Below are 12,500 nucleotides of genomic sequence, written 5' to 3' on the forward strand. Positions count from 1 at the left end.
TTCAATGCTGGTTTTAAAATGTATAAGTGATGTAGGTCATTAGGAAACCAATACCTACAGCCACACCACCCTGGACAAGCCCAATCTCGTCTGATCTTGGAAGCTAAGAAGAGCCGGGCCTGGTTAGTACTTAAATGGGAGACCACCTGGGAATACCAGGTGCTGTAGGCATTTTTTTCTTCTCTCTTGTTCCGGCTTCCTTCAATGCTGGTTTTTAGATGTATAAGAGATGTAGGTCAATAGGAAAACAATACCTACAGCTGCACCACCCTGAACAAGCCCAAACTCGTCTGATCTTGGAAGCTAAGTAGGGACGGGCCTGGTTAGTACTTGGATGGGAGACCACCTGGGAATACCAGGTGCTGTAGGCCTTTTTTTTTTCTCTCTTGTTCCGGCTTCCTTCAATGCTGGTTTTTAGATGTATAAGTGATGTAGGTCAATAGGAAACCAATACCTACAGCCACACCACCCTGAACAAGCCCAATCTCATCTGATCTTGGAAGCTAAGCAGAGCCGGGGCTGGTTAGTGCTTGGATGCGAGACCACCTGGGAATACCAGGTGCTGTAGGCCCTTTTTTTTTTCTCTCTTGTTCCGACTTCCTTCAATGCTGGTTTTGAGATGTATAAGAGATGTAGGTCAATAGGAAACCAATACCTACAGCCACGCCACCCTGAACAAGCCCAATCTTGTCTGATCTTGGAAGCTAAGCAGGGCTGGGCCTGGTTAGTACTTGGATGGGAGACCTCCTGGAAATACCAGGGGCTGTAGGCTTTTTTTTTTCTCTCTTGTTCCGGCCTCCTTCAATGCTGGTTTTGAGATGTATAAGAGATGTAGGTCATTAGGAAACCAATACCTACAGCCACACCACCCTGAACAAGCCCAATCTTGTCTGATCTTGAAAGCTAAGCAGGTCCAGGCCTGGTTAGTACTTTTTTTTTTTCTCTCTTGTTCTGGCTTCCTTCAATGCTGGTTTTAAAATGTATAAGTAATGTAGGTCATTAGGAAACCAATACCTACAGCCACACCACCCTGGACAAGCCCAATCTCGTCTGATCTTGGAAGCTAAGCAGGGCCGGGCCTGGTTAGTACTTGGCTCAGAGACCACCTGGGAATACCAGGTGCTGTAGGCCTTTTTTTTTTTCTCTCTTGTTCCGGCTTCCTTCAATGCTTGTTTTTAGATGTATAAGAGATGTAGGTTAATAAGAAAACAATACCTACAGCCACACCACCCTGAACAAGCCCAATCTCGTCTGATCTTGAAAGCTAAGCAGGTCCAGGCCTGGTTAGTACTTTTTTTTTTCTCTCTTCTTCTGGCTTCCTTCAATGCTGGTTTTAAAATGTATAAGTGATGTAGGTCATTAGGAAACCAATACCTACAGCCACACCACCCTGGACAAGCCCAATCTCATCTGATCTTGAAAGCTAAGCAGGGCTGGGCCTGGTTAGTACTTGGATGGGAGACCACCTGGGAATACCAGGTGCTGTAGGCCTTTTTTTTTTTCTCTCTTGTTCCGGCTTCCTTCAATGCTTGTTTTTAGATGTATAAAAGATGTAGGTCAATAAGAAATCAATACCTACAGCCACACCACCCTGAACAAGCCCAATCTCGTCTGATCTTGGAAGCTAAGCAGGGCTGGGCCTGGTTAGTAATTGGGTGGGAGACCACCTGGGAATACCAGGTGCTGTAGGCCTTTTTTTTTTCTCTCTTGTTCCGGCTTCCTTCAATGCTGGTTTTTAGATGTATAAGAGATGTAGGTCAATAGGAAACCAATACCTACAGCCACACCACCCTGAACAAGCCCAATCTTGTCTGATCTTGGAAGCTAAGCAGAGCCGGGCCTGGTTAGTACTTGGATGCAAGACCACCTGGGAATACCAGGTGCTGTAGGCCCTTTTTTTTTTCTCTCTTGTTCCGACTTCCTTCAATGCTGGTTTTGAGATGTATAAGAGATGTAGGTCAATAGGAAAACAATACCTACAGCCACACCACCCTGAACAAGCCCAATCTCGTCTGATCTTGGAAGATAAGCAGGGCTGGGCCTGGTTAGTACTTGGATGGGAGACCACCTGGAAATACCAGGTGCTGTAGGCTTTTTTTTTTCTCTCTTGTTCTGGCCTCCTTCAATGCTGGTTTTGAGATGTATAAGAGATGTAGGTCAATAGGAAACCAATACCTACAGCCACACCACCCTGAACAAGCCCATTCTCGTCTGATCTTGGAAGCTAAGCAGAGCCGGGCCTGGTTAGTACTTGGATGGGAGACCACCTGGGAATACCAGGTGCTGTAGGTCTTTTTTTCTTCTCTCTTGTTCCGGCTTCCTTCAATGCTGTTTTCTAGATGTATAAGAGATGTAGGTCAATAGGAAAACAATACCTACAGCCACACCACCCTGAACAAGCCCAATCTCGTCTGATCTTGGAAGCTAAGCAGCGACGGGCCTGGTTAGTACTTGGATGGGATACCAGGTGCTGTAGGCCTTTTTTTTTTTCTCTCTTGTTCCGGCTTCCTTCATTGCTGGTTTTTAGATTATAAGAGATGTAGGTCAATAGGAAACCAATACCTACAGCCACACCACCCTGAACAAGCCTGATCTTGGAAGCTAAGCAGAGCCGGGCCTGGTTAGTACTTGGATGCGAGACCACCTGGGGATACCAGGTGCTGTAGGCCCTTTTTTTTTTCTCTCTTGTTCCGACTTCCCTCAATGCTGGTTTTGAGATGTATAAGAGATGTAGGTCAATAGGAAACCAATACCTACAGCCACACCACCCTGAACAAGCCCAATCTCGTCTGATCTTGGAAGCTAAGCAGGGCTGGGCCTGGGTAGTACTTGGATGGGAGACCACCTGGATATACCAGGTGCTGTAGGCTTTTTTTTTTCTCTCTTGTTCCGGCCTCCTTCAATGCTGGTTTTGAGATGTATAAGAGATGTAGGTCAATAGGAAACCAATACCTACAGCCACACCTCCCTGAACAAGCCCAATCTCGTCTGATCTTGGAAGCTAAGCAGAGCCGGGCCTGGTTAGTACTTGGATGGGAGACCACCTGGGAATACCAGGTGCTGTAGGCCATTTTTTCTTCTCTCTTGTTCCGGCTTCCTTCAATGCTGGTTTCTAGATGTATAAGAGATGTAGGTCAATAGGAAAACAATACCTACAGCCACACCACCCTGAACAAGCATGATCTTGGAAGCTAAGCAGGGACGGGCCTGGTTAGTACTTGGATGGGAGACCACCTGAGAATACCAGGTGCTGTAGGCATTTTTTTCTTCTCTCTTCTTCCGGCTTCCTTCAATGCTGGTTTCTAGATGTATAAGAAATGTAGGTCAATAGGAAAACGTTACCTACAGCCACACCACCCTGAACAAGCCCAATCTCGTCTGATCTTGGAAGCTAAGCAGGGACGTGCCTGGTTAGTACTTGGATGGGAGACCACCTGGGAATACCAGGTGCTGTAGGCCTTTTTTTTTTCTCTCTTGTTCCGGCTTCCTTCAATGCTGGTTTTGAGATAATAAGAGATGTAGGTCAATAGGAAACCAAAACCTACATCTACACATCTCTAAACAAGCCCAATCTCGTCTGATCTTGGAAGCTAAGCAGGGCCAGGCCTGGTTAGTACTTGGATGGGAGACCACCTGGGAATACCAGGTGCTGTAGGCTTTTTTTTTTTCTCTCTTGTTCCGGCTTCCTTCAATGCTGGTTTTTAGATGTATAAGAGATGTGGGTCAATAGGAAACCAATACATACAGACACACCACCCTGAACAAGCCTGATCTTGGAAGCTAAGCAGAGCCGGGGTTGGTTAGTACTTGGATGCGAGACCACCTGGGAATACCAGGTGCTGTAGGCCCTTTTTTTTTCTCTCTTGTTCCGACTTCCTTCAATGCTGGTTTTGAGATGTATAAGAGATGTAGGTCAACAGGAAACCATAACCTACAGCCACTCCACCCTGAACAAGCCCAATCTCATCTGATCTTGGAAGCTAAGCAGGGCTGGGCCTGGTTAGTACTTGGATGGAAGACCACCTGGAAATACCAGGTGCTGTAGGCTTTTTTTTTCTCTCTTGTTCCGGCCTCCTTCAATGCTGGTTTTGATATGTATAAGAGATGTAGGTCAATACAAAACCAATACCTACAGCCACACCACCCTGAACAAGCCTAATCTCATCTGATCTTGGAAGCTAAGCAGGGCCAGGCCTGGTTAGTACTTGGATGGGAGACCACCTGGAAATACCAGGTGCTGTAGGCTTTTTTTTTTCTCTCTTGTTCCGGCCTCCTTCAATGCTGGTTTTGAGATGTATAAGAGATGTAGGTCAATAGGAAAACGTTACCTACAGCCACACCACCCTGAACAAGCCCAATCTCGTCTGATCTTGGAAGCTAAGCAGGGACAGGCCTGGTTAGTACTTGGATGGGAGACCACCTGGGAATACCAGGTGCTGTAGGCCTTTTTTTTTTCTCTCTTGTTCCGGCTTCCTTCAATGCTGGTTTTGAGATAATAAGAGATGTAGGTCAATAGGAAACCAAAACCTACATCTACACATCTCTAAACAAGCCCAATCTCCTCTGATCTTGGAAGCTAAGCAGGGCCAGGCCTGGTTAGTACTTGGATGGGAGACCACCTGGGAATACCAGGTGCTGTAGGCTTTTTTTTTTTTCTCTCTTGTTCCGGCTTCCTTCAATGCTGGTTTTTAGATGTATAAGAGATGTAGGTCAATAGGAAAACAATACCTACAGCCACACCACCCTGAACAAGCCCAATCTCGTCTGATCTTGGAAGATAAGCAGGGCTGGGCCTGGTTAGTACTTGGATGGGAGACCACCTGGAAATACCAGGTGCTGTAGGCTTTTTTTTTTCTCTCTTGTTCCGGCCTCCTTCAATGCTGGTTTTGAGATGTATAAGAGATGTAGGTCAATAGAAAACCAATACCTACAGCCACACCACCCTGAACAAGCCCATTCTCGTCAGATCTTGGAAGCTAAGCAGAGCCGGGCCTGGTTAGTACTTGGATGGGAGACCACCTGGGAATACCAGGTGCTGTAGGTCTTTTTTTCTTCTCTCTTGTTCCGGCTTCCTTCAATGCTGTTTTCTAGATGTATAAGAGATGTAGGTCAATAGGAAAACAATACCTACAGCCACACCACCCTGAACAAGCCCAATCTCGTCTGATCTTGGAAGCTAAGCAGCGACGGGCCTGGTTAGTACTTGGATGGGATACCACCTGGGAATACCAGGTGCTGTAGGCCTTTTTTTCTTCTCTCTTGTTCCGGCTTCCTTCAATGCTGTTTTCTAGATGTATAAGAGATGTAGGTCAATAGGAAAACAATATCTACAGCCACACCACCCTGAACGAGCCCAATCTCATCTGATCTTGGAAGCTAAGCAGGGATGGGCCTGGTTAGTACTTGGATGGGAGACCACCTGGGAATACCAGGTGCTGTAGGCCTTTTTTTTTTCTCTCTTGTTCCGGCTTCCTTCATTGCTGGTTTTTAGATTATAAGAGATGTAGGTCAATAGGAAACCAATACCTACAGCCACACCACCCTGAACAAGCCTGATCTTGGAAGCTAAGCAGAGCCGGGCCTGGTTAGTACTTGGATGCGAGACCACCTGGGGATACCAGGTGCTGTAGGCCCTTTTTTTTTTCTCTCTTGTTCCGACTTCCCTCAATGCTGGTTTTGAGATGTATAAGAGATGTAGGTCAATAGGAAACCAATACCTACAGCCACACCACCCTGAACAAGCCTGATCTTGGAAGCTAAGCAGGGACGGGCCTGGTTAGTACTTGGATGGGAGACCACCTGGGAATACCAGGTGCTGTAGTCATTTTTTTCTTCTCTCTTCTCTCCGGCTTCCTTCAATGCTGGTTTCTAGATGTATAAGAGATGTAGGTCAATAGGAAAAGATTACCTACAGCCACACCACCCTGAACAAGCCCAATCTCGTCTGATCTTGGAAGCTAAGCAGGGACAGGCCTGGTTAGTACTTGGATGGGAGACCACCTGGGAATATCAGGTGCTGTAGGCCTTTTTTTTTTCTCTCTTGTTCCGGCTTCCTTCAATGCTGGTTTTGAGATAATAAGAGATGTAGGTCAATAGGAAACCAAAACCTACAGCTACACATCTCTAAACAAGCCCAATCTCATCTGATCTTGGAAGCTAAGCAGGGCCAGGCCTGGTTAGTACTTGGATGGGAGACCACCTGGGAATACCAGGTGCGGTAGGCTTTTTTTTTTTTCTCTCTTGTTCCGGCTTCCTTCAATGCTGGTTTTTAGATGTATAAGAGATGTAGGTCAATAGGAAACCAAGACATACAGACACACCACCCTGAACAAGCCTGATCTTGGAAGCTAAGCAGAGTCGGAGTTGGTTAGTACTTGGATGCGAGACCACCTGGGAATACCAGGTGCTGTAGGCCCTTTTTTTTTCTCTCTTGTTCCGACTTCCTTCAATGCTGGTTTTGAGATGTATAAGAGATGTAGGTCAATAGGAAACCGTAACCTACAGCCACACCACCCTGAACAAGCCCAATCTCGTTTGATCTTGGAAGCTAAGCAGCGCTGGGCCTGGTTAGTACTTGGATGGAAGACCACCTGGAAATACCAGGTGCTGTAGGCTTTTTTTTTTCTCTCTTGTTCTGGCTTCCTTCAATGCTGGTTTTAAAATGTATAAGTGATGTAGGTCATTAGGAAACCAATACCTACAGCCACACCACCCTGGACAAGCCCAATCTCATCTGATCTTGGAAGCTAAGCAGGGCCAGGCCTGGTTAGTGCTTGGATGGGAGACCCCCTGGGAATACCAGGTGCTGTAGGCCTTTTTTTTTTCTCTCTTGTTCCGGCTTCCTTCAATGCTTGTTTTTAGATGTATAAGAGATGTAGGTCAATAGGAAAACAATACCTACAGCCACACCACCCTGAACAAGCCCAATCTCGTATGATCTTGGAAGCTAAGCAGGGCTGGGCCTGGTTAGTACTTGGATGGGAGACCACCTGGAAATACCAGGTGCTGTAGGCTTTTTTTTTTCTCTCTTGTTTCGGCCTCCTTCAATGCTGGTTTTGAGATGTATAAGAGATGTAGGTCAATAGGAAACCAATACCTACAGCCACACCACCCTGAACAAGCCCAATCTCATCTGATCTTGGAAGCTAAGCAGAGCCGGGCCTGGTTAGTACTTGGATGGGAGACCACCTGGGAATACCAGGTGCTGTAGGCTTTTTTTTTTCTCTCTTGTTCCGGCCTCCTTCAATGCTGGTTTTGAGATGTATAAGAGATGTAGGTCAATAGGAAACCAATACCTACAGCCACACCACCCTGAACAAGCCCAATCTCGTATGATCTTGGAAGCTAAGCAGAGCCGGGCCTGGTTAGTACTTGGATGGGAGACCACCTGGGAATACCAGGTGCTGTAGGCCTTTTTTTCTTCTCTCTTGTTCCGGCTTCCTTCAATGCTGGTTTCTAGATGTATAAGAGATGTAGGTCAATAGGAAAACAATACCTACAGCCACACCACCCTGAACATGCCCAATCTTGTCTGATCTTGGAAGCTAAGCAGGGACGGGCCTGGTTAGTACTTAGATGGGAGACCACCTGGGAATACCAGGTGCTGTAGGCCTTTTTTTTTTCTCTCTTGTTCCGGCTTCCTTCAATGCTGGTTTTGAGATAATAAGAGATGTAGGTCAATAGCAAACCAAAACCTACAGCTACACATCTCTAAACAAGCCCAATCTCGTCTGATCTTGGAAGCTAAGCAGGGCTGGGCCTGGTTAGTACTTGGATGGGAGACCACCTGGAAATACCAGGTGCTGTAGGCTTTTTTTTTTCTCTCTTGTTCCGGCCTCCTTCAATGCTGGTTTTGATATGTATAAGAGATGTAGGTCAATAGGAAACCAATACCTACAGCCACACCACCCTGAACAAGCCCAATCTCGTCTGATCTTGGAAGCTAAGCAGGGCCCGGCCTGGTTAGTGCTTGGATGGGAGACCCCCTGGGAATACCAGGTGCTGTAGGCCTTTTTTTTTTTCTCTCTTGTTCCGGCTTCCTTCAATGCTTGTTTTTAGATGTATAAGAGATGTAGGTCAATAGGAAAACAATACCTACAGCCACACCACCGTGAACAAGCCCAATCTTGTCTGATCTTGGAAGCTAAGCAGGGCTGGGCCTGGTTAGTACTTGGATGGGAGACCACCTGGAAATACCAGGTGTTGTAGGCTTTTTTTTTTCTCTCTTGTTCCGGCCTCCTTCAATGCTGGTTTTCAGATGTATAAGAGATGTAGGTCAATAGGAAACCAATACCTACAGCCACACCACCCTGAACAAGCCCAATCTCGTCTGATCTTGGAAGCTAAGCAGAGCCAGGCCTGGTTAGTACTTGGATGGGAGACCACCTGGGAATATCAGGTGCTGTAGGCCTTTTTTTCTTCTCTCTTGTTCCGGCTTCCTTCAATGCTGGTTTCTAGATGTATAAGAGATGTAGGTCAATAGGAAAAAAATGCCTACAGCCACACCACCCTGAACAAGCCCAATCTCATCTGATCTTGGAAGCTAAGCAGGGCCAGGCCTGGTTAGTACTTGGATGGGAGACCACCTGGGAATACCAGGTGCTGTAGGCTTTTTTTTTCTCTCTTGTTCCGGCTTCCTTCAATGCTGGTTTTGAGATTATAAGAGATGTAGGTCAATACAAAACCAATACTTACTGCTACACATCTCTGAACAATCCCAATCTCGTTTGATCTTGGAAGCTAAGCAGGGCCGGACCTGGTTAGTACTTTGATGGGAGACCACCTGGGAATACCAGGTGCTGTAGGCCTTTTTTTTTTCTCTCTTGTTCCGGCTTCCTTCAATGCTGGTTTTGAGATGTATAAGAGATGTAGGTCAATAGGAAACCAATACCTACAACCACACCACCCTGAACAAGCCCAATCTCGTCTGATCTTGAAAGCTAAGCAGGTCTGGGCCTGGTTAGTACTTTTTTTTTTCTCTCTTGTTCTGGCTTCCTTCAATGCTGGTTTTAAAATGTATAAGTGATGTAGGTCATTAGGAAACCAATACCTACAGCCACACCACCCTGGACAAGCCCAATCTTGTCTGATCTTGGAAGCTAAGCAGGGCCGGGCCTGGTTAGTGCTTGGATGGGAGACCCCCTGGGAATATCAGGTCCTGTAGGCTTTTTTTTTTCTCTCTTGTTTCGGCCTCCTTCAATGCTGGTTTTGAGATGTATAAGAGATGTAGGTCAATAGGAAACCAATACCTACAGCCACACCACCCTGAACAAGCCCAATCTCGTCTGATCTTGGAAGCTAAGCAGAGCCGGGCCTGGTTAGTACTTGGATGGGAGACCACCTGGGAATACCAGGTGCTGTAGGCTTTTTTTTTTCTCTCTTGTTCCGGCCTCCTTCAATGCTGGTTTTGAGATGTATAAGAGATGTAGGTCAATAGGAAACCAATACCTACAGCCACACCACCCTGAACAAGCCCAATCTCGTCTAATCTTGGAAGCTAAGCAGAGCCGGGCCTGGTTAGTACTTGGATGGGAGACCACCTGGGAATACCACTTGCTGTAGGCCTTTTTTTCTTCTCTCTTGTTCCGGCTTCCTTCAATGCTGGTTTCTAGATGTATAAGAGATGTAGGTCAATAGGAAACCAAAACCTACAGCTACACATCTCTAAACAAGCCCAATCTCGTCTGATCTTGGAAGCTAAGCAGGGCTGGGCCTGGTTAGTACTTGGATGGGAGACCACCTGGAAATACCAGGTGCTGTAGGCTTTTTTTTTTCTCTCTTGATCCGGCCTCCTTCAATGCTGGTTTTGATATGTATAAGAGATGTAGGTCAATAGGAAACCAATACCTACAGCCACACCACCCTGAACAAGCCCAATCTCGTCTGACCTTGAAAGCTAAGCAGGTCTGGGCCTGGTTAGTACTTTTTTTTTTCTCTCTTGTTCTGGCTTCCTTCAATGCTGGTTTTAAAATGTATAAGTGATGTAGGTCATTAGGAAACCAATACCTACAGCCACACCACCCTGGACAAGCCCAATCTCGTCTGATCTTGGAAGCTAAGCAGGGCCGGGCCTGGTTAGTGCTTGGATGGGAGACCCCCTGGGAATACCAGGTGCTGTAGGCCTTTTTTTTTTTCTCTCTTGTTCCGGCTTCCTTCAATGCTTGTTTTTAGATGTATAAGAGATGTAGGTCAATAGGAAAACAATACCTACAGCCACACCACCCTGAACAAGCCCAATCTTGTCTGATCTTGGAAGCTAAGCAGGGCTGGGCCTGGTTAGTACTTGGATGGGAGACCACCTGGAAATACCAGGTGCTGTAGGCTTTTTTTTTTCTCTCTTGTTCCGGCCTCCTTCAATGCTGGTTTTCAGATGTATAAGAGATGTAGGTCAATAGGAAAACAATACCTACAGCCACACCACCCTGAACAAGCCCAATCTCGTCTGATCTTGGAAGCTATGCAGAGCTGGGCCTGGTTAGTACTTGGATGGGAGACCACCTGGGAATATCAGGTGCTGTAGGCCTTTTTTTCTTCTCTCTTGTTCCGGATTCCTTCAATGCTGGTTTCTAGATGTATAAGAGATGTAGGTCAATAGGAAAAAAATGCCTACAGCCACACCACCCTGAACAAGCCCAATCTCATCTGATCTTGGAAGCTAAGCAGGGCCAGGCCTGGTTAGTACTTGGATGGGAGACCACCTGGGAATACCAGGTGCTGTAGGCTTTTTTTTTCTCTCTTGTTCCGGCTTCCTTCAATGCTGGTTTTGAGATTATAAGAGATGTAGGTCAATACAAAACCAATACCTACAGCTACACATCTCTGAACAAGCCCAATCTTGTTTGATCTTGGAAGCTAAGCAGAGCCGGGCCTGGTTAGTATTTGGATGGGAGACCACCTGGGAATACCAGGTGCTGTAGGCCTTTTTATCTTCTCTCTTTTTCCGGCTTCCTTCAATGCTGGTTTCTAGATGTATAAGAGATGTAGGTCAATATAAAAACAATACCTACAGCCACACCACCCTGAACAAGCCCAATCTCATCTGATCTTCGAAGCTAAACAGGGCTGGGCCTGGTTAGTATTTGGATGGGAGACCACCTGGGAATACCAGGTGCTGTAGGCCTTTTTTTTTCTCTCTTGTTCCGGCTTCCTTCAATGCTGGTTTTGAGATTATAAGAGATGTAGGTCAATACAAAACCAATACCTACAGCTACACATCTCTGAACAATCCCAATCTCGTTTGATCTTGGAAGCTAAGCAGGGCCGGACCTGGTTAGTACTTTGATGGGAGACCACCTGGGAATACCAGGTGCTGTAGGCCTTTTTTTTTTCTCTCTTGTTCCGGCTTACTTCAATGCTGGTTTTGAGATGTATAAGAGATGTAGGTCAATAGGAAAACAATACCTACAGCTGCACCACCCTGAACAAGCCCAACCTCATCTGATCTTGAAAGCTAAGCAGGTCCGGGTCTGGTTAGTACTTTTTTTTTTCTCTCTTGTTCTGGCTTCCTTCAATGCTGGTTTTAAAATGTATAAGTGATGTAGGTCATTAGGAAACCAACACCTACAGCCACACCACCCTGGACAAGCCCAATCTCGTCTGATCTTGGAAGCTAAGCAGGGCCGGGCCTGGTTAGTACTTGGATGGGAGACCACCTGGAAATACCAGATGCTGTAGGCTTTTTTTTTTCTCTCTTGTTCCGGCCTCCTTCAATGCTGGTTTTGAGATGTATAAGAGATGTAGGTCAATAGGAAAACAATATCTACAGCCACACCACCCTGAACAAGCCAAATCTCGTCTGATCTTGGAAGCTAAGCAGAGCCGGGCCTGGTTAGTACTTGGATGGGAGACCACCTGGGAATACCAGGTGCTGTAGGCCTTTTTTTCTTCTCTCTTGTTCCGGCTTCCTTCAATGCTGTTTTCTAGATGTATAAGAGATGTAGGTCAATAGGAAAACAATACCTACAGCCACACCACCCTGAACAAGCCCAATCTTGTCTGATCTTGGAAGCTAAGCAGGTCCGGGTCTGGTTAGTACTTTTTTTTTTCTCTCTTGTTCTGGCTTCCTTCAATGCTGGTTTTAAAATGTATAAGTGATGTAGGTCATTAGGAAACCAATACCTACAGCCACACCACCCTGGACAAGCCCAATCTCGTCTGATCTTGGAAGCTAAGCAGGGCCGGGCCTGGTTAGTACTTGGATGGGAGACCACCTGGAAATACCAGATGCTGTAGGCTTTTTTTTTTCTCTCTTGTTCCGGCCTCCTTCAATGCTGGTTTTGAGATGTATAAGAGATGTAGGTCAATAGGAAAACAATACCTACAGCCACACCACCCTGAACAAGCCAAATCTCGTCTGATCTTGGAAACTAAGCAGAGCCGGGCCTGGTTAGTACTTGGATGGGAGACCACCTGGGAATACCAGGTGCTGTAGGCCTTTTTTTCTTCTCTCTTGTTCCGGCTTCCTTCAATGCTGTTTTCTAGATGTATAAGAGATGTAGGTC

At 46.3% G+C, this 12,500-nt stretch overlaps 20 non-coding genes and 33 pseudogenes across 20 annotated transcripts; all 53 read left to right on the forward strand.

Moving 5' to 3' along the window:
• The first annotated feature begins 52 nt into the window (after nucleotides 1–52).
• LOC142113712 (5S ribosomal RNA) lies at nucleotides 53–171 on the forward strand (annotated as a pseudogene).
• An 81-nt stretch (nucleotides 172–252) lies between these two features.
• LOC142113678 (5S ribosomal RNA) lies at nucleotides 253–371 on the forward strand (annotated as a pseudogene).
• An 81-nt stretch (nucleotides 372–452) lies between these two features.
• LOC142113053 (5S ribosomal RNA) lies at nucleotides 453–571 on the forward strand (annotated as a pseudogene).
• Nucleotides 572–653: 82 nt separating this feature from the next.
• LOC142113726 (5S ribosomal RNA) lies at nucleotides 654–772 on the forward strand (annotated as a pseudogene).
• Nucleotides 773–1,012: 240 nt separating this feature from the next.
• LOC142113761 (5S ribosomal RNA) lies at nucleotides 1,013–1,131 on the forward strand (annotated as a pseudogene).
• Nucleotides 1,132–1,372: 241 nt separating this feature from the next.
• On the forward strand, nucleotides 1,373–1,491 carry LOC142112846 (5S ribosomal RNA). The gene has a single exon (XR_012681296.1). It is a non-coding gene; the product is annotated as a 5S ribosomal RNA (ribosomal RNA).
• An 82-nt stretch (nucleotides 1,492–1,573) lies between these two features.
• Nucleotides 1,574–1,692, forward strand: LOC142113360 (5S ribosomal RNA). Its single transcript, XR_012681474.1, has one exon. It is a non-coding gene; the product is annotated as a 5S ribosomal RNA (ribosomal RNA).
• Nucleotides 1,693–1,773: 81 nt separating this feature from the next.
• Nucleotides 1,774–1,892, forward strand: LOC142112948 (5S ribosomal RNA; annotated as a pseudogene).
• An 82-nt stretch (nucleotides 1,893–1,974) lies between these two features.
• On the forward strand, nucleotides 1,975–2,093 carry LOC142113340 (5S ribosomal RNA). The gene has a single exon (XR_012681454.1). It is a non-coding gene; the product is annotated as a 5S ribosomal RNA (ribosomal RNA).
• An 80-nt stretch (nucleotides 2,094–2,173) lies between these two features.
• LOC142113429 (5S ribosomal RNA) lies at nucleotides 2,174–2,292 on the forward strand. Its single transcript, XR_012681542.1, has one exon. It is a non-coding gene; the product is annotated as a 5S ribosomal RNA (ribosomal RNA).
• A 459-nt stretch (nucleotides 2,293–2,751) lies between these two features.
• Nucleotides 2,752–2,870, forward strand: LOC142113441 (5S ribosomal RNA). Its single transcript, XR_012681554.1, has one exon. It is a non-coding gene; the product is annotated as a 5S ribosomal RNA (ribosomal RNA).
• Nucleotides 2,871–2,950: 80 nt separating this feature from the next.
• Nucleotides 2,951–3,069, forward strand: LOC142113368 (5S ribosomal RNA). The gene has a single exon (XR_012681481.1). It is a non-coding gene; the product is annotated as a 5S ribosomal RNA (ribosomal RNA).
• Nucleotides 3,070–3,150: 81 nt separating this feature from the next.
• Nucleotides 3,151–3,259, forward strand: LOC142113206 (5S ribosomal RNA; annotated as a pseudogene).
• Nucleotides 3,260–3,340: 81 nt separating this feature from the next.
• On the forward strand, nucleotides 3,341–3,459 carry LOC142113434 (5S ribosomal RNA). Its single transcript, XR_012681546.1, has one exon. It is a non-coding gene; the product is annotated as a 5S ribosomal RNA (ribosomal RNA).
• Nucleotides 3,460–3,539: 80 nt separating this feature from the next.
• Nucleotides 3,540–3,658, forward strand: LOC142112995 (5S ribosomal RNA; annotated as a pseudogene).
• A 271-nt stretch (nucleotides 3,659–3,929) lies between these two features.
• LOC142113502 (5S ribosomal RNA) lies at nucleotides 3,930–4,048 on the forward strand (annotated as a pseudogene).
• Nucleotides 4,049–4,127: 79 nt separating this feature from the next.
• Nucleotides 4,128–4,246, forward strand: LOC142113653 (5S ribosomal RNA; annotated as a pseudogene).
• Nucleotides 4,247–4,326: 80 nt separating this feature from the next.
• On the forward strand, nucleotides 4,327–4,445 carry LOC142113389 (5S ribosomal RNA). Its single transcript, XR_012681502.1, has one exon. It is a non-coding gene; the product is annotated as a 5S ribosomal RNA (ribosomal RNA).
• Nucleotides 4,446–4,525: 80 nt separating this feature from the next.
• On the forward strand, nucleotides 4,526–4,644 carry LOC142113070 (5S ribosomal RNA; annotated as a pseudogene).
• An 82-nt stretch (nucleotides 4,645–4,726) lies between these two features.
• LOC142113342 (5S ribosomal RNA) lies at nucleotides 4,727–4,845 on the forward strand. The gene has a single exon (XR_012681456.1). It is a non-coding gene; the product is annotated as a 5S ribosomal RNA (ribosomal RNA).
• An 80-nt stretch (nucleotides 4,846–4,925) lies between these two features.
• Nucleotides 4,926–5,044, forward strand: LOC142113418 (5S ribosomal RNA). Its single transcript, XR_012681532.1, has one exon. It is a non-coding gene; the product is annotated as a 5S ribosomal RNA (ribosomal RNA).
• An 81-nt stretch (nucleotides 5,045–5,125) lies between these two features.
• On the forward strand, nucleotides 5,126–5,244 carry LOC142113496 (5S ribosomal RNA; annotated as a pseudogene).
• An 81-nt stretch (nucleotides 5,245–5,325) lies between these two features.
• LOC142113280 (5S ribosomal RNA) lies at nucleotides 5,326–5,444 on the forward strand. Its single transcript, XR_012681393.1, has one exon. It is a non-coding gene; the product is annotated as a 5S ribosomal RNA (ribosomal RNA).
• A 271-nt stretch (nucleotides 5,445–5,715) lies between these two features.
• LOC142113151 (5S ribosomal RNA) lies at nucleotides 5,716–5,824 on the forward strand (annotated as a pseudogene).
• An 82-nt stretch (nucleotides 5,825–5,906) lies between these two features.
• Nucleotides 5,907–6,025, forward strand: LOC142113450 (5S ribosomal RNA). Its single transcript, XR_012681563.1, has one exon. It is a non-coding gene; the product is annotated as a 5S ribosomal RNA (ribosomal RNA).
• An 80-nt stretch (nucleotides 6,026–6,105) lies between these two features.
• Nucleotides 6,106–6,224, forward strand: LOC142112946 (5S ribosomal RNA; annotated as a pseudogene).
• Nucleotides 6,225–6,496: 272 nt separating this feature from the next.
• On the forward strand, nucleotides 6,497–6,615 carry LOC142113710 (5S ribosomal RNA; annotated as a pseudogene).
• Nucleotides 6,616–6,695: 80 nt separating this feature from the next.
• LOC142113527 (5S ribosomal RNA) lies at nucleotides 6,696–6,814 on the forward strand (annotated as a pseudogene).
• Nucleotides 6,815–6,895: 81 nt separating this feature from the next.
• On the forward strand, nucleotides 6,896–7,014 carry LOC142113397 (5S ribosomal RNA). Its single transcript, XR_012681511.1, has one exon. It is a non-coding gene; the product is annotated as a 5S ribosomal RNA (ribosomal RNA).
• An 80-nt stretch (nucleotides 7,015–7,094) lies between these two features.
• Nucleotides 7,095–7,213, forward strand: LOC142113227 (5S ribosomal RNA). The gene has a single exon (XR_012681364.1). It is a non-coding gene; the product is annotated as a 5S ribosomal RNA (ribosomal RNA).
• An 80-nt stretch (nucleotides 7,214–7,293) lies between these two features.
• Nucleotides 7,294–7,412, forward strand: LOC142113416 (5S ribosomal RNA). Its single transcript, XR_012681530.1, has one exon. It is a non-coding gene; the product is annotated as a 5S ribosomal RNA (ribosomal RNA).
• Nucleotides 7,413–7,493: 81 nt separating this feature from the next.
• LOC142113297 (5S ribosomal RNA) lies at nucleotides 7,494–7,612 on the forward strand. Its single transcript, XR_012681411.1, has one exon. It is a non-coding gene; the product is annotated as a 5S ribosomal RNA (ribosomal RNA).
• Nucleotides 7,613–7,692: 80 nt separating this feature from the next.
• LOC142112950 (5S ribosomal RNA) lies at nucleotides 7,693–7,811 on the forward strand (annotated as a pseudogene).
• An 80-nt stretch (nucleotides 7,812–7,891) lies between these two features.
• Nucleotides 7,892–8,010, forward strand: LOC142113680 (5S ribosomal RNA; annotated as a pseudogene).
• Nucleotides 8,011–8,092: 82 nt separating this feature from the next.
• Nucleotides 8,093–8,211, forward strand: LOC142112816 (5S ribosomal RNA; annotated as a pseudogene).
• An 80-nt stretch (nucleotides 8,212–8,291) lies between these two features.
• Nucleotides 8,292–8,410, forward strand: LOC142113640 (5S ribosomal RNA; annotated as a pseudogene).
• An 81-nt stretch (nucleotides 8,411–8,491) lies between these two features.
• Nucleotides 8,492–8,610, forward strand: LOC142112858 (5S ribosomal RNA). Its single transcript, XR_012681298.1, has one exon. It is a non-coding gene; the product is annotated as a 5S ribosomal RNA (ribosomal RNA).
• A 78-nt stretch (nucleotides 8,611–8,688) lies between these two features.
• Nucleotides 8,689–8,807, forward strand: LOC142113012 (5S ribosomal RNA; annotated as a pseudogene).
• Nucleotides 8,808–9,047: 240 nt separating this feature from the next.
• Nucleotides 9,048–9,166, forward strand: LOC142112904 (5S ribosomal RNA; annotated as a pseudogene).
• An 80-nt stretch (nucleotides 9,167–9,246) lies between these two features.
• On the forward strand, nucleotides 9,247–9,365 carry LOC142113337 (5S ribosomal RNA). The gene has a single exon (XR_012681450.1). It is a non-coding gene; the product is annotated as a 5S ribosomal RNA (ribosomal RNA).
• An 80-nt stretch (nucleotides 9,366–9,445) lies between these two features.
• Nucleotides 9,446–9,564, forward strand: LOC142113056 (5S ribosomal RNA; annotated as a pseudogene).
• An 81-nt stretch (nucleotides 9,565–9,645) lies between these two features.
• Nucleotides 9,646–9,764, forward strand: LOC142112951 (5S ribosomal RNA; annotated as a pseudogene).
• A 239-nt stretch (nucleotides 9,765–10,003) lies between these two features.
• Nucleotides 10,004–10,122, forward strand: LOC142113381 (5S ribosomal RNA). Its single transcript, XR_012681494.1, has one exon. It is a non-coding gene; the product is annotated as a 5S ribosomal RNA (ribosomal RNA).
• An 82-nt stretch (nucleotides 10,123–10,204) lies between these two features.
• LOC142113481 (5S ribosomal RNA) lies at nucleotides 10,205–10,323 on the forward strand (annotated as a pseudogene).
• Nucleotides 10,324–10,403: 80 nt separating this feature from the next.
• Nucleotides 10,404–10,522, forward strand: LOC142113617 (5S ribosomal RNA; annotated as a pseudogene).
• Nucleotides 10,523–10,603: 81 nt separating this feature from the next.
• LOC142112870 (5S ribosomal RNA) lies at nucleotides 10,604–10,722 on the forward strand. Its single transcript, XR_012681300.1, has one exon. It is a non-coding gene; the product is annotated as a 5S ribosomal RNA (ribosomal RNA).
• Nucleotides 10,723–10,800: 78 nt separating this feature from the next.
• Nucleotides 10,801–10,919, forward strand: LOC142112953 (5S ribosomal RNA; annotated as a pseudogene).
• Nucleotides 10,920–11,000: 81 nt separating this feature from the next.
• LOC142113512 (5S ribosomal RNA) lies at nucleotides 11,001–11,119 on the forward strand (annotated as a pseudogene).
• Nucleotides 11,120–11,198: 79 nt separating this feature from the next.
• On the forward strand, nucleotides 11,199–11,317 carry LOC142112844 (5S ribosomal RNA; annotated as a pseudogene).
• Nucleotides 11,318–11,557: 240 nt separating this feature from the next.
• On the forward strand, nucleotides 11,558–11,676 carry LOC142113613 (5S ribosomal RNA; annotated as a pseudogene).
• Nucleotides 11,677–11,756: 80 nt separating this feature from the next.
• LOC142113624 (5S ribosomal RNA) lies at nucleotides 11,757–11,875 on the forward strand (annotated as a pseudogene).
• A 240-nt stretch (nucleotides 11,876–12,115) lies between these two features.
• LOC142113614 (5S ribosomal RNA) lies at nucleotides 12,116–12,234 on the forward strand (annotated as a pseudogene).
• An 80-nt stretch (nucleotides 12,235–12,314) lies between these two features.
• Nucleotides 12,315–12,433, forward strand: LOC142113578 (5S ribosomal RNA; annotated as a pseudogene).
• Nucleotides 12,434–12,500: the final 67 nt, after the last annotated feature.

This window comes from Mixophyes fleayi, unplaced genomic scaffold (assembly GCF_038048845.1).
Source record: "Mixophyes fleayi isolate aMixFle1 unplaced genomic scaffold, aMixFle1.hap1 Scaffold_114, whole genome shotgun sequence".
In the NCBI taxonomy this organism is placed as follows: Eukaryota; Metazoa; Chordata; class Amphibia; order Anura; family Limnodynastidae; genus Mixophyes; species Mixophyes fleayi.